We start from the raw sequence: 15,805 nt of genomic DNA on the forward strand, positions 1-15,805 counted from the left end.
GGCACAGCACGAAGCATCAGAGACTATCCATATGCAACTAACAGTGGGTAAAACTGCCTTCCAGTTTATAACCTGCTACAGACCACCCTCCCAAACCCAGGAACCCCACTCAGCCTTCCTGAGAACACTGGAAAATATGAAGGTCTCTCCAAACACCATTATATTGGGCGACTTCAACTACCCAAACATAGACTGGGAGCATTACTCTAGCTGCAACACCCTAGCCCAAAGGTTCCTAGAATTTATAAACTCAAATGTTATGGAACAACTTGTTACCACTCCCACAAGAGGGGAAAACATACTGGACCTGATCACCAACATGGGGGCGCTATGCTCCAGACCAGAAGTGTATCCCTCACTGGTAAGATCAGACCATAAACTAATCTCACTGGATATTCACATCCCGACCCCACCCCCTGCCCAGAAAACCACAGTGAAAAACTTCTCTAAAGCAAATTTCACACTCCTCAAAACCAAGGTGGAATCCTTCAAAGCCCCCGGGCCTGTGGAAAATACGGCCCAGACTGCAGAATCCTTTATAAATGCATTCTATGAACACCTTCAGGAATGCATGGATCATGAAATCCCAAATAAAACCAAGACCCAATCCTCCAAAGGCAGACGTCCTGTCTGGTGGACCCCAGCCATAAACAAACTATACAATAGAAGGAGGAAGCTACTACATGATAGAGCAAAATCCCAAAAAGGGAAGGCATCTCTGATCAGTATTAGCAAAAAACTACGGTCACTCATATAATCGTCTAAGGCCAGCTTCGAGAGAAAAATTGCACAGGACACTAATGATAATCACAAGGCTTTCTTTAGTTATGTTAGGAACCTGGGTGGGAATTCCCAGATATGCTCAGAATTAGTCCAAAATGACAAAAAATACACCGAACCCACAGACATTGCCAACATCCTAGCTGACAGGTTCAGCGCAAACTTCTCCCCCCCCCTCCCCACCAAAACGGCAAATATCTATCTCAGCAGAGTGTTGCCCCCCTGACATCTCAGATGCTCAGGTAAGAGCCGCCCTCTCCAAAGCAAAAAACACAGCATCAATGGGACCAGACTGTGTCCCAGTTTGCGTCCTACATGAACTCCAAGAAGAGCTAAACCCAAACATAAAACTACTTTTCAATCTCAGCCTTACTACAGGATATGTACCCAAAGAGTGGTGTACAGCAACAGTGGTCCCTCTCCACAAAGGTGGTGCCTCAACGGATCCTGGAAACTATCGCCCCATAAGCCTGACTAGCTTGGTCTGCAAAGCTATGGAAAGGATCATCATGGACCTCATAAATAAAGATATTGGGGACCTACAGACACTGGATCTTACCCAGTTCGGCTTTGTTAAGGGCAGGTCCTGCCTCTTAAACCTGGTTGATTTCTTTGAAACAGTCACCAAGGTCATTGACGAGGGGAAGTTGGTCCACACAGCCTACCTGGACCTCACAAAAGCCTTCGATACAATACCCCACTCGGGCATTATAGATAAGCTCACCAGCTTAAATATAAACCCCTATGTCACTAGATGGGTTGCAAACTGCCTCAAGGATAGAACCCACATGGTTAGAATTGCTGGAGCCATGTCAGACTCCAAACCAGTTACAAGTGGCATCCCACAAGGCTCAGTCCTGGGACCTCTCTTGTTCGGTATATATTTCTCGGAAGTACAGGCCAACACGGAAGGACTGTGGCTGACCAAGTTCGCAGATGACTGCAAACTAGGCGCCATAATTGACTCTCCAGCCGACACAAGCATCCTCCAAAAGGGCCTCATAGAAACAGACAACTGGTTTCCAGAGCCATGGCCTCAAGCTAAATGCCAAAAAGTGTATAGTCATCCCCTTTGGCAAAAACAAAGTGCCCACAAATTACCACATAGGTGGTAATCCATTAAGTACGGAAGAAGTAATTAGGGACCTGGGGACCCAAGTTGATAGCAATCTCTCATTTGAAAACCACGTGGCCAAAGTGGTTAGAAAAACATTTTATACAGCCCACCTAATCATGAAGGGATTCACATCTAGATCAGGGGAGGTTATCGTGCCTCTTTACTCATCCCTCATCAGGCCCATAATTGAGTACAATGCCCCTTTTGGGATGTACCTTAACAGACACCTGCAGCAACTGGAAAGACCCCAAAAGTACCTCACCAAGAGGATCTAAGGGCTCAAACAGATGCCATATGCTGCCCGGTTAAAGAAACTCCAGCTCTACTCAGTGGCATACCGCCTACTCAGAGGCGATCTGTGCCTGATGTATAAAGCCATGTCCAACCCGGAATTAATGGACATGCTGCACCTCAGAAAATCCAAATCCCATTGAGCTACGCGCTCGAGAGACTTGAACCTCAGCACTGAAATAAATAGGACATGCTGGAGGGACAGATTCATAACCCAGAGGCTCCCTTCACTCTGGAATAAAATCCCAGTCCAGATTAGGCAGAGTCCCTCATTGACTCTCTTCAGAAGGAATCTTGATGAGTGGATGGGAGATCATAGGTTTACCCTGGGTATCACTTCTGTGTCACTGTTAGACAAGAGGCACAGTATACTAACCTCAAAAAAGGGCATAGCAAAATTCATTTAAAATGGGTGGCGAAAGCCAAACACACTCTGGCTAGGCTTATAAATGCCGTAGGGCAGATAGCGTAGTATGAACCTATGAACCTATGAACCTATGAAGTCAATAACATACCATGCAACCCAAGAATAATGCAACCAGGTTTCTTCCTTATGTGCTTGTAAACTGTAAAGGTCAGAAACAGAACCTTAGGATTCCTTTGACATGATTATGAATGCAGTATCAACTACTCCACCTAAATCCCACTTGTGAAGTGATCCAAACCAGTGACAGCTTTATATACTCCATTAGTAAAATCATCAACCATTCCTAAACAATTAGTGTCTGAAGGGATATCTGTTGTTGCCAACTGAACTTTAAAAACTTTATAAAAAATGGAAACATATAGATGAAGCTATGCTAGATTTCTGAATAAGGATGCAGTGTAGACATCAAATTATTAGGCTATATTGAGAGAGAAAACCATTACTGTGATCCAAACGACCTGGGAACAGCTTTTGTTTTAGGTCTGGAGGAGCCATTGAGGGAGGGTGAGCGAGAGTACACAATACCTGCTCACCCATCCTGGGTGGCTGATGGCAGTGAGAATCACTGTACAGCTTGCTACTAGCACTGGTAGGAAGTTCAACAATCAGCAACAGTTGGGGAAATTCTTCATCATGACTGTGCTATGTATAAAGCATTAGGCATGTCTCATAAGTATAAAAATGCAAACAAAAGCCTTGAGGTTTCATGATGGGAGAATAAGGATGTTAAGCTGCTGAAGGAGACTAGCACCAATGCTAAGAAGAAAGAAACTTAGCAATTGTCAATGGTTGCCTGTATGACATCTCCCTTAATTCTAATCTCTCACCTGTAAAACTGCAGGTCTCCAAAGAAGATGAGTTACCACTAGGCTAATCTTTTAGGTTAATCTTTCTTGGAGGCTGTGAACCTTCTTCATAAGATCAAATGGGTTTGAAGAAATGAAAGGGCGTAGAGAGGATGGGGAGTATTGATGGTCAGCAGGGGTGAGGCAAAAAGGACTAAAAAATTACTTATTTCTGTTTTAGAATGAAGTCTAACAAAAACTGTTTCCAAGAGAATGAATACACTGTATCCCAGAGGACTGCATCTATTTGTAGTGTAACTAGGGTGGGGCAAAGGTGGTCAGCACCCACAGATGCAGAATATTAGGGGGAGCGATCAGGAGATGACGATCACTCTTGAGTGCAGTGCATTACTGGTATTCAATTAATGTTCATTTCTATATCCATATGCCAGTTTTGCATTTCTAGGTAGAACTGAAGTGCTAAATACTCAGTGTGGCATAAATGGTAGCAGTTGCTACAGTTTAAAATAAAGAAGTTGTTTTTTTCACACCTGAATCCATTTTCTCATATGTAGCATGTGTGCCATAAACTGTAGCAGCTGTATGCTGCAAATATATCAAGCAGTTAAGCAGTTGTTGCAATTAAAAATGAAAAAAACAAAAGGACTTTTGGCTAGATCAGGGAATGTCACTGGGCAGCAGAATAGCTAGCTGCACCTCTGGCATTTATCACTTATACTACTAAATTGAATGTATTATTTTTAAAAAGGTCTAGCAAAATTATGAAGTGAATCCATCCTGGCAAAGAGTTTTCAGGCTATTAGTAATTCTAGTTCAGATGATGTAATCAGTGCCAAAGCAGGATTGAGCAAAAATTATGATAAAATGGGCAAATTGATACCAGATAAATAACTTTGGCTCACAGTTCATAAGTGAGAAGTAGATCTAAAGTGCAAAGAAGCAAAACATTACTACAAAACTGTTACCCTTGCTCTGCGCCTGGATAATTGTACTGCCTTCAACCATAAAACCTATCACTCTTTTTATGAAATAATCATACATACCAAAAACATTACCTGGGTATTGTTATAACCATATCCTTCTAATTGTATACTGCCAACATGTGAAGTCTGCCTCTTGTATTGTTTAAATACCATATGTATGCCATGGCTTTCTTTTCTTTTGTTTCATGCTTTTCTATGTATTTGAAACTTTTGTATTACCATAACCACTTTGAGTTGTTTAAAAACTGTAATCACAGGTTATGTTTCTTATGTTTTTATGTTTTCATATATAAACATATAGCTTTTCTTCACCAGCTTTCTCTGAGGACATATTTTGCAAATCTGAACTATCCCAGTCAATAACTGGAAAAATAATTAATAATAAATTGTTCATATCCAGTTGGGAGAATAATAAGGAATATTGCTGCCTGGCATATTTACTGTTGTATCCAAGAGAAAGAACTTTAACATTTTCTCTCTGTGGGGTAGTTAATATGTATGCTCATTTGTTGGTTAGAGTGAACAAGTCCATAATTTGAGACAGAGGAGAATAGCTTTTATTTACTGCAACTGTAAATTACTAAAATTTGGAATAAAAAAATGCTTGTTATAAGGCATAAGACAATAAGTTTACTTTAGGTTCATTGGGCAATACTAGACACACCGTTACTAAGCCTATTAAGAGCCTAGTCACATAAGCACTTAGAAATAGTCAAGCGTATCTAAGGTGCTCCACAGGGATCCATTCTCACCCAACTGCAATTTTTTTCTCTTCATTAGCAAACTCCTCTATGACCTACTGCAGCTAGTTACCTCTATGCAGATGTTACAGCCATCTTTATAACCAGAAGCTCATACTCTGAAATCCCGTCCCATTTTCAGAGTCTGGCTTACACCTACTACAGCAATGACTTATCTACCACAACCAACTCCTGATCTCATAAAAAAAAAAAACAGTATTTTTTGAAACTCTCCAAAGACTGTCATAGTATCTTAGCAATTTTCTGATTACTAACCTAAAAAAAAAAAAAAAAAACTCTAGCATCAACCCCCCCCCCACTTCTTTACACTTTAGTTTGATCACTCTGATAGTATTCAGTCCCACATTTGTTCCAAATAAACTCTTTTTTTTGTAAGGTCAATAAAATCTCCCTTTTTCTCTTCCCCCCCTTCCAGACTACTTGGCAAAAGAGTTCTACTGTCCTAGTTTGAATACAGTCTCCCCATTATCACTGGGCCCTTAAAAACACTATACCTACTATGTCTAATTCCATTTCCCGGTTCATGACAGCACCAATGCCTCACCCTCAATAAAGCAGACTTACTCCCCATTAAACAAAGAGCCAACCTATTACTAGAGCCTAAAATCTCTAGTTACTAAAACTTGAAACTTTCCAAACACCATGAAAAAATCATCTTCCTATTACCTTTGGTAACACTCCTAAATATTCTCTGTCACTCTCTCTCTATCCAAGGAACTTTCCTCCAGTGCACAATACATGCCTTCTATAGAACTGTTCCTTTCCTCTGTCAGTCTTTCCCTTCTCACCTTAAACAAATATCTACCTTCTCCAAGTTCAGTGTACAGTTAAAACCTACCTCCATTACCGAGCCAAATGCTTCTGCTTAACAAAATGTCATATCACATAACTCACTCCAAGCTTCTGCACCTGACCTGACCGGACACTCAACTAATGCTCTGCTTCCCAAAAGGTCGTATCACACCTGACCTGACCTGACACTCAACTAATGCTCTGCTTCCCAAAAGGTCGTATCACATAACTCACTCCAAGCTTCTGCACCTGACCTGACCGGACATTCAACTAATGCTCTGCTTCCCAAAAGGTCGTATCACATAATTCACTCCAAGCTTCTGCACCTGACCTGACCGGACACTCAACTAATGCTCTACTTCCCAAAAAGTCGTATCACATAACTCACTCCAAGCTTCTGCACCTGACCTGACCGGACATTCAACTAATGTTCTGCTTCCCAAAAGGTCGTATCACATAACTCACTCCAAGCTTCTGCACCTGACCTGACCGGACATTCAACTAATGCTCTGCTTCCCAAAAGGTCGTATCACATAATTCACTCCAAGCTTCTGCACCTGACCTGACCAGACACTCAACTAATGCTCTACTTCCCAAAAAGTCGTATCACATAACTCACTCCAAGCTTCTGCACCTGACCTGACCTGACACTCAACTAATGCTCTGCTTCCCAAAAAGGTCATATCACATACCTCACTCCAAGCTTTTGCACCTGACCTGACCGGACACTCAACTAATGCTCTGCTGCCCAAAAGGTAGTATCACATAACTCACTCCAAGCTTCTGCACCTGACCTGACCGGACACTCAACTAATGCTCTGCTGGAGAGATCTCATTAACTGCACTGCATGCAATGTAAATAAGAAGACAGTGCAATCTTTGTCTTTTTCTTGTTTATAACTACTGGGTTTATTACTTCCAGCTATATAATTAATTCTATTGCTTAGGCACTAATATGGTGAATGCATTGTAGCAAGGGCTGTGCATACAATAGATCAGAAGTGATCAGTACAGTCTCCCAGTAAACAAATATAATGTTAAATTCTAATACACAAAGTAATGTCCAAGGTGCAATGGTTAAAAAATCTAGTATAAAGGAACAGGGTAAGAGTTTACCTATACAGTATGTGAGTTAGAATTTCTAAAGCTACCCATTTATGCTGTTGATACTTATTTGCCTTCCCTAGTTATCCCATAAACAGCTGTGTCATTGTTAGGCCTTTCGTTCTTATCACAGACCATTCACACACACACACACACACACACACACACACACACACACACACACACACACACACGCACACGCACACGCACATGCACACACACATGCACACACACACATATCATATATACACCTGCAGACAAATCGCTAGGCCTTTCTTCCATATCATATACACTTATCTGTTCTCCTAACATGTCGTTAGGATATGGCAATCAGAGTACATATAGAAAACTCTCATTAATATGGCAGAGCTCTTGCAAACTCTGCAGGGAAGACACCCAAGTCAATTGCCAAACTGAAGAATCGTTTGCTGTGAGAAGATGTTATGCCACTGTACAGAAAGCTAAATTTACCATTTAACAGTACACTATTAGGAGCAGGTTAAAAGCTGATTAAACAGACTCTAAAAGATACTCAATCGCTATAAGATTGTGTCACCTTCAAGTCGTAAGAAGCAAATTAGAACCTCAGTAAAGTGCTGCGGAGTGAATAACAACCACTATAGTACCACAGATTACTGCAACTTCTGATTATGTCCAGTGCAACAATGTAAGTGGATCAGTCTCTGGCACAACAATGTTTACTACAATTGTAAGTTAACCCTGTGGTGAAACTCCACAAATCAGTTCTCATATTCTTTGTAATAGTTTGTACATGCTAAGGTCCCCCTTATGAACTGCTTCCTTTTCCTCAAGTAAGGACTTGTCTTATCATTTTAAATCAGTCTTGACACCCATTATAAATGAATGGTAAAACAGCAGAGAAGTCCAGTCTCTATATGTACAGAATATGATTCGAAAGTTCCTTTAAAAGAGGCTGTTATAGGTGAAACAGATTACATATCCAGATGTTGATCTCTGAACATGCAATTAGAGTCAGTATTATCTTGTATATTAATAATAGCAGTGCCAGTGATAAAGTAGTTAGATGCAATCAGCAGTCTAGGAATTATGGATACAGTTACGTAAGATATGTAGTGTGATCTCTAGATGACAAGCAGACTGCCCTTTGCATGGTTTCAATTTCCTAAGTGCATTAGTCCCTACAATTGCATGTTCAAAGAGCTATGTGTGTCCCTACATCATCATGTTCTAAGTGATGTGCCTCCCTACAGGAGCATGTTTTAAGAGCTAAGTGTGTCCCTACACCAGCATGGTCTAAGTGATGTACGTCCCTACACCAGCATGTTCTAAGAGCTACATGGGTCCCTACATCAGCATGTTCTAAGTGATGTGCCTTCCTACAGCAGCATGTTCTAAGAGCTACATACATCCCTACACCAGCATTTTCTAAGTGATGTGCCTCACTACACCAGCTTGTTCTAAGAGATGTGCCTCCCTGCAGCAGTATGTTCTAAGAGGTAAGTGCTTCCTTACAGCAGCATGTTCTGAGAACTAAGTGCCTAGCTGCACATGAAGCTGAAAATTCCAAAATGGGGTCCATAACCAAATCACAATGCTGTAAAAGTGCTTCAGTGGCATCTAAAAACTGATTCATAGCCCACACAGAGGATGAAGAGGGAAACACATTATGAAAGCACAGTATTGATTGCCTACTCAAATTAAAGCAGGTCATAAGGCATCCTTCAGGATCTGAGTCAGTAGAGATAGTAGTATGAATGATGGATGATTTTATCATGATAGCTGCCATGTTATTACTACCTCTGCATCATACATTGACATGTCATTGCTACCACTACATCATACATCAACATGTTATTATTACCACTGCATTGTACATCAACATGTTATTACTATCATTGCATCATAAATCTGTATGTTATTACTATCACTGCATCGTACATCGACATGTTATTACTACAACTGCATTATACATCGACATGTTATTAATACCACTGCATCATATATAGAGATGTATTTATTTATTTTATTTATTTATTTACATTTGTTAACAGGGTAGTGTCTGACTGGGTTGAAAAAAAAAACCTTTTCAGTGGAGACTCTGGGAGAAAAGCTCCACAACAAAAAGAACATTATTAAGGTGCAAGCAGTAAACTTAGTTTAAGTAGTACATTGCTAACAATATGTAAATTAACTTAACAAAAATATTATAGCAACATATAACAACAGAAATACAATATAAACATGCAAGTTATGTTATTACTACCACTGCATCATACATCGACAGCCAGTAAACTGCTCAATGTGTTTATTAGATGCTAATTCATTCTCTTGAATAAATACTACATTAGAAGAATTGATTTTAAAATCTCAAGCTGACATTATTTTCTTTAGAATGTTTGTGGTCCATTAATATTCCAAAAAGGAAGTAAAATGCAGCACACATTTCAAACAGTATCCATTTGCAGATGTTACAAAATGGTTTCCATCTCTTACGGAAAGTTGCTGCGGTGGGGGGGTCTTTTATATCTACCAACAACTTAGGCAGGTAGAGGTCTAAGGTTAATGTCTCATCAGAAGGAAAGCACACTCAGATCACAGCACCATCATTATGTTACACTGCAGTGTTGGTACTCCTTCCAGCTGGGGTGGGGGTAGAACCCACAGTCTTCTGATCTTCTGGCACCAAAGGCAAGCCTACTACTTGTGCCACTAACACTGACTAGATATTCTACAAGGAAAAAAATCAGAAATTAGTAATCTGTTCAGTATCTAAGTGATGCCTCACCATTAAGAAATGTAGAAAGTTAAATAGGTGAGCGGCCATTAAGAAATGTAGAAAGTTAAACAGGTGAGTAATACAAACAATGATATGAAACAGTGACTTCCTACCATAGGTTGTAGATGTTTGGTGATTTAATGGAGCTTGCTTATTTACAATCAGACAGCATACACAAAAACAATTGAAATAAAAAAAACATCAACATCCTGGTACATTCATATGCTACCTGAGCTACAGTGGTATTCCTAGCCAGCATATCTATGGATAACATTTTTGGTTGCTCACAGAGGGAGACAGCCTGTTTAATAACTGCAAGAAACAGTTCCAAATTAGTCTCTGCACACAAGATATCAACATTTCCTTTGAATGTTTAGTTCAGTATGTGGTGAAAGCATTTTATGCACTTTTACAGTAAAAGCAAGTAATAGCAGATTAAGACAGCATCTGTCTACACACATTAGATTTTCAGAATCAGACTGGAGAGTCACACTAATCACTGTACTACTGTGGTATCTCAGTAGCCATCTTTGGGTCATATTAAATATAGGGATTAGTCTCCAAAAGAGAAAAGAAACAAATGATGTGCTAGGGATGTTTATCTTTGGCTCAAAAAAGTGTACATAAGTAAAATACTCATCAGAAGATGCAAAGCACCAATTCACTCAGATAGCATGTGATGCAAGAAAGACAAATGCTACGCTGCAGCAGAGGAAATAGTAATAATTTCACCTGAAGGCACATAGATGTCAACAACAGTATTAACCTACAAAGACATCATGTAATATTAGTTAATATACAGTGAAAATGTAGCCTTGGTGACAGAAGCAAATTAGAGGGTCCCTATTGCAGTAAAGCAGCCTGAATATAGATAGTACAGTACAACTAATTAAAGATCAGGATTGCATGACTTAAGTAAACAGATTGTATGACTTAAATGTGCCACTGCTGAGACAATGTAAAAAATAAAACTAGTAGTCTAATATAATAAAACAACTTCTCTCTGGGATGCAGTGACACAGTGGATAGCATGGTCACTGCCAGTAAGACGATTCCTGGTTCAATTCTCTGCTGGGATGCCTTCTGTACAGAGTCTGCATACCCTCCCTGCATTTATTTGGGTTTCCTCCCACATTCCTAAGACATGCAGCAGGTGGATTGGAAACTCTAAATTGGCCATAGGTGTGAGTGTGGTGTGCACAGGAAGTAAACCTGTGACTGGGACACATAACGCTTCCGGACTAATCTGACCTCACTGATTCAGTCCTACATTGTCGGTGCTGTAGGGGAGGATTTTGCCTCTACACTGGTGAGACAGCCTTGTCCATTTCTTACGAGTATGTATCAAACACGCACACATTGGTTTTCAACATAGCAGAATGACAGAGCTTGCAACACATGGGAAATGTATAACTGTGGATGGCAGTCAGCACAAACTAACTGGGTAAACAAGGAAGCCTGTATTTGATTAGGAGCTGTGAAACTGTTTGGAAAGAGTGTACATTATTTTGTAAGACCTTTTTAAATCTGAATGAAGAGTTTCTTTCCAGCAAAAGCAGTCAGACTAGTTCATAGTGACTTGTGTTAAATTGCCCTGCTTACACTTCCAAATGAAGCAAAGTCTGCCCTGGAAAGAAAAAAAAAACACAACAGCTGAGCTCCTGAATTAAGCAATTAGCATACATTTTCATAGTAATTACAGTTATGGAAATTTTATGTGAAATAACTATTTGAATAAGGTGAATTAGCTAGGCCCTTGTCAAACCATTTTTGTCTCAGATAAAAACAGTTTGAACCTGAACTTGAGAAGACTAATCCTGCCTTAATTTCTAAACTGTAACTGAAGCTTGTAGTTAGTTGTTATTTAGAGTCAATATATATGCAGTAAAAAAAAGGCAGAAAACAGTAACATGTATCATCTTTGCCTCATTCCTCTCCTGTTATATATGCTTAGGTGATTCACATATCTGTAAATACAACTTACAGAGAAAGTGTTTGAAACATAACAGAAAAAGAACCCAACTTAGCAGAAGGCGATGCAGTGGGGTTTGCATAGCTCTATTCACTGGAAGAAAGGTACTGGCTTAAATAATCCAAAAAATGCATTCATTGGAATTTAGCAAATGGCCAACTTGTGGAAATCTGTAATGTGCTAATGCCTGTCTTGATCCACATAAAATGACTCTCAATGTATTTTCGTTGCTCAGGCCTTGAGTTATAGAGCAATACCTGCCGCTGCTGTATTTTCGGGCTCGCTTCTGTTGCATCAGCTGCAATAGAGGTCACACTATACTTATTGGAATACTAATGCAATTCAGTGCACTAAACATATCCCTTATTGTAGTGATTACAACTTCCAAGTACCAGATAAGAGTTAGAACGTGCCAGTACTGGTAACAATTCTGTATTAGCAGCATTGCAAAGATTTCACATATGCTGCAAACCATGTCCAGTGTTGAAAACAGCATTCCTTTTAATGCTCACCCATCATTAATACATTACTTATAAATGTGACTGTCATTGTCATTACGTTGCACTGATATTTATAAAATGAAAACTTTCTATTTAAAACCATCTAGTCAGGCATACAAAAACTGCTAAGTCCAACACCCGGTAATTACAGTTTTTGGAACGGTGGTGAATATACAAAGAAATGTTTATACTCAGAAACATACTGTAAAATAGGTTGAAGAAAATAGCATGTTATTCTTCAGGAATGGTTGTAACTGCAGTATCTTCACAGCTGTTTCCTTGCTGTCAGTATTTATTTATTTTATTTTATTTATTTATTGCATTTGTTTACCGGGAAAGTCCACTGGGCCTAAAAGAGCCCATTTTCAGTGGAGGCCTGGGGGGAAAAGCTCCAACGAGATACAGAAAAAAATATAAACATTTAGTACAGATGCAGAAACAGTGTTACAGATAGTAAATATAGTAACATATACAGAATATATACATAAAAGCAGGAATCTAGTTTGTTTGATTACAGTAATATATACAGAAAATATACATTAAAGCAGAATTCAATGAATTCAATCAGAATGGTATAAACAGAGATATATTAATCAGTATTATTGTACCAGTATCAACAAGTGAAGATAAAAATAAATATGGAGAAAGTATAATCAGTCACTAGTAGCAATAGACATAGGAGTTTAGTAATCATATAAGGAGAGTGAAGAGGTTAGGTTATAGAGCAGGAACATAGCCAGGAAGAGTTGAGATGATTTTTCAGTATTTGTTTGAAGGTGGTGGTGCTGCCTGTGTTTCTTATAGAAGGTGAAAGTGAGTTCCATAGTTTGGTGACTATTTAAAGGCAGAGAGTTATGTAGCAGAGCTGACTCTACTCTACTTTTTCAACTCTACAGAGACTTGAAAAAAGAATAGCAGAACTAATTCTGATTACTCCAAAATACTCTTTTAACCACTCTGGCAAAGAAGTAAGTTAAAATACTAATTAATAAACGTGATAGAACTGATATGGGTGGTGAGAATGTTTATCAGCTGCATTATTAATTTTACTTACCTCTCAGCTGTCCAGATTTTTGCTTCATATTTGTGGACTGTTCCTCATAAAATGTGTGGTTTTGTGACAATTGACTGATGGCTGAAGTCACTAAATAATGACATAGATGAGTTTCAAACTTCATATAATTCATAAAAATACATGCTAACACACATCCTGTTATTCTAACAAAATTCCAAGTTTTTAAGAGCAATATTCAGAATCTGTCGCTATTTCAGGCTTTGCCCAGATTTTTTGAGCTAAGATGTTGAGAGGTATCTTTTAAATTTTATACATTTGGACATAAATATGGTAATACAAATAATTAGTTAGATTTGCAGGGACTACTAGAACTGTAGCACAATTTGATAGATGCCCCCATGCAATGGGTTGTTGTTTGAAATACATTTCATACAGATGGGTATTTGATTGGCAGATTGGCACTTCCTGAGACAGGCACAAGTGCTCATTGTTACAAAACTTGGTCCCACTGGTTCTGGTGATAAAGTAACTTAGAAAATTAGAAAGTGCAGCTGATTAAAAGCATTACATGGCTTTACCATGCTACAGCTCTGCATGAGTGTTTCACTTCTGTGATGACTTTACCCAGGTTAAGTTGCCCTCATGGTTTGGGGGAATTTCTAAAAAGACCGCCATAAAATATAATTTGGCATGCATTGTAGTGTCTTGGTAGGCATAAATCCCAGTGTTAAAATGGGCATTAGTATGTGTGGGAGTGTGTTTCATAGCAGATAAAACTTAGAAGAAAGTGGCAAAATAATTTATTTAAAGGTATTCTGACTGGTGCATATACTCCCATTACTATGGGGAGAGCAGGTTGCATGTTGTAGTAAACAAAGTTTTGACATAATGGTCATACAGGAGTTTTTACAACTGTCACACTTAGAGAAAACGTGATGCATCCACCACCATCGCCACAATTAAGATGCAGTTCATTTTCATTCAGATAAATGCTAAAAGTAGAGTTGCTTCACTAAGAGAAGGTTACACTTCAAAGTCTGCAAAATATAATATCATATACAAGTTAATGGGAAGATCTCCTGTAAACTCAATGCTGTAATATGTCAACAGTGAGTAAAAATCAACATATCTAAGAATGTTTCTCAGCTTGCTTCCAAATGGATATCAAAATCATGGGCTGAATTCTGACCATGTGCAAGAAACAAATTGATCTGTCAAGGGGAGGGAGGACATGTCACTTCAAAACCCTTAGTTAAAATACTAATTTATGAGTTGCATATTCACTTAAAAGCTTATCTTTGCCATTTAATGTGCAGTACATCCTTTCCTGCTCTTTGACAAGTGAGCAGTAAAGACTGGACTATATTATAGCAAACTATGAAATCAGTGTTTCTGCCACTCGCTGTCAAGTACTATTTTAAATGTATAATTAAGATAGGTATCTATTAATTTTCACTGTAATGCAGTAAAACAGATTGAAAGATAATCTGTTATCACAAACCACTAACAGCCTCTTTTAATGGACTACAATGAGGGTTAGGAAAAATCACTTCTGCATTAGTCAAATCATAAAAATACCAACACTGCATCCCAACCAGTAAGCAATTCTCTGGTGTCACTGTGGGTCCACATTTAATCCCTGTAATCTGCCAGTGTGATTTTTTTTTTAACTAAATACACTGCCACATCTGCATACTATAATGTTCTACCCTGATTAATCCCCTTTACAGTGGCGTTTGGGGTGTCCAAATCCTAGTTTCACTGATCATACCCTGGAACCAAGTTCTATGGAACCCAAGAAACTGTTCTTTCTATAATTATCCTGAAAGAAATGCAAAGGTTGTAATGCTTTTGTTGTTCCTTTCCCAAGTCTCTCACAACACATACCATCTCATCTGTCTGTGCCATACTTACCATCCACAGTGGCAGTTTGGTCTTCTTTTTCTTCCCTGCACAGATGCCCTCTATATTCTTCTCTGCAGATGATATGAAGCATAGTTATTTATTTGGTTCTTTATTTTTTTTATTTTCTGACACTTTTGTGTTATTGCCCCCCCCCTTTTTTATGCACACTGAGCAGCAAGTGGTCAGATGATTTTTCTATAAGTTCTGCTACTTTCTTTTCCCACCTGAAGCAGTCTAAAGGATGTACAAGCAGTGACATGACGTCAGATCTTTACCACATAAATGTAGGCAGACACATTTTTAACAATGCTAGATAGCTCCAGTAGAGGACAGAACCAAACCTACGACCATGCATGTGAAAAGCAAACAACCAAGCACAATGCCAAATAGAAATAAAACAAAAAAAGAACAAGGGCTGCTACATACACGAGTACATGTACATAACCAAAAAAATGTGTAATGGAATGTGTACATGTTACATTCATATGGCATGTCAAAGGCAACACACAGGTGTAGATGGGTATGTATGTCTGCCAGTGGCATAAACGGAATGCACATGAAAACAAGGTCGACACATATACTCACACCAATTAC

This window comes from Protopterus annectens, chromosome 11.part0, assembly GCF_019279795.1.
Source record: "Protopterus annectens isolate FY-2018-M chromosome 11.part0, PAN1.0, whole genome shotgun sequence".
Lineage (NCBI taxonomy): Eukaryota > Metazoa > Chordata > Ceratodontiformes > Protopteridae > Protopterus > Protopterus annectens.